Source organism: Schistocerca cancellata, chromosome 10, assembly GCF_023864275.1.
Source record: "Schistocerca cancellata isolate TAMUIC-IGC-003103 chromosome 10, iqSchCanc2.1, whole genome shotgun sequence".
NCBI lineage: Eukaryota > Metazoa > Arthropoda > Insecta > Orthoptera > Acrididae > Schistocerca > Schistocerca cancellata.
The window spans coordinates 11,618,500-11,619,953 of NC_064635.1; the positions used below are offsets into that span (position 1 = coordinate 11,618,500).

At 40.9% G+C, this 1,454-nt stretch overlaps 1 pseudogene; it reads right to left on the bottom strand.

Moving 5' to 3' along the window:
- Positions 1-239: 239 nt before the first annotated feature.
- On the bottom strand, positions 240-357 carry LOC126107145 (5S ribosomal RNA; annotated as a pseudogene).
- Between the last annotated feature and the right edge of the window lie 1,097 nt (positions 358-1,454).

Consider the following 1,454-nt stretch of genomic DNA (forward strand, 5'->3'; position numbering starts at 1 on the left):
ACAAATATTCAAGAACCGATATTAAGTTGAGAAGTTTGGATTATACTTGAGCCCCTTATGCATTGTTCCAGTAGGGACCGTGAAGAAAAGATTAGACTTAGAAGAGCACCATACGGCAATGGATTCTTTGTAATTTTTTGTAGTTACGGCACGTGGAGTTCAGAACTTGGCCGAAGCCGCAACTATTCGGTCGAGTAGCTCCTCAATTGGCATCACGAAGCTGAGTGCACCCCGAAAAATGGCAGCAGCGCATGGCGGCCTGGATGGTCTCCCATCCAAGTGCCGACCACGCCCGACAGCGCTTAACTTCGGTGATCTCACGGGAACCGGTGTAGCCACTGCGGCAAGGCCGTTGCCCCTGTAGGCTATTACATGTATATATTTATATATTGTATTTTTTACCCTCTGTCCATGCGAATGTTCATTAGAGTAGCGTGTAAAAAGTTGAAGTAAATCGGTCCAAAACTTTACGAGTTTTTTGGAAACAACGATTCCCCTCTATATATTACTATAGATTAACTTAAAAGAAATTGTTTATTGGGTATTACAAACCTACTTGAGTCTACTATTATGTCCTGAAACATGTCTGCCCTCTTATCACAAAAAATAATTGAAATTTTTAGGAAATTAAAAAAGGACTAACAATTTATGTACAAAGTGCCTCATGTTAAATAAATAGATGTGCTGATTCTAAACCTGCCCTCAGACCTTGCAAGTCTGTAATATATGTGCACTTTGTGAGGTTTAAATATTATGATTCATGACAAACTGCCTTTTGGCTTCTGTCACGGGTTCTTCGGCCAACGTTCGTATGAATCATTGTTCTGGCGTTTCACCAGCACAAGTGGCTGGCACTGTCAACGTTTCACCCAGTCCACTACCAACAGTGGAGGGTGAAACCCTGACAATGCCGCTGCACTCGTGCTGCCCAATCGTCAGAAAAATCATCAGACGAAGAACACGAGACAGAATCCAACAGGCAGTTTGTCAGCTAGTTGCCACGAAAGCCTTAACAGTTTTGTATTATGATTCATATTTGAGCAATATTAATTCAGCATCTGCAATTGGATTACAGCTGTATGTGCAAAACAAGATATTTTGTCCTCCAACATGCCTTGAGATACTATTACTCTTCGAAACAATCTTTTAATTCAATGTCAATATTATACAACAGCTTCCGCGGTTCATTTGTGGTACAATTTTGGAATTAGCCAAATGGATCGGTTCCCCATGAAAACTATTATCCTAATATGGACATTTGTTGCTACCATGGTAGCAAAATATGAAGAGATGAACTAAACTGGTTCCAACATTAGGAATAGAGATTTCGCACAGGAGTCCTAAAACACAATGTCGTAAGGAGTGTGTAGTATCAGTGGAATCTGGAAGCAAGCAGCAAAATGGTTTTGTTGCCCTTAAGGGGACCAAACCGTGGTTCATCAATCTGTATATTG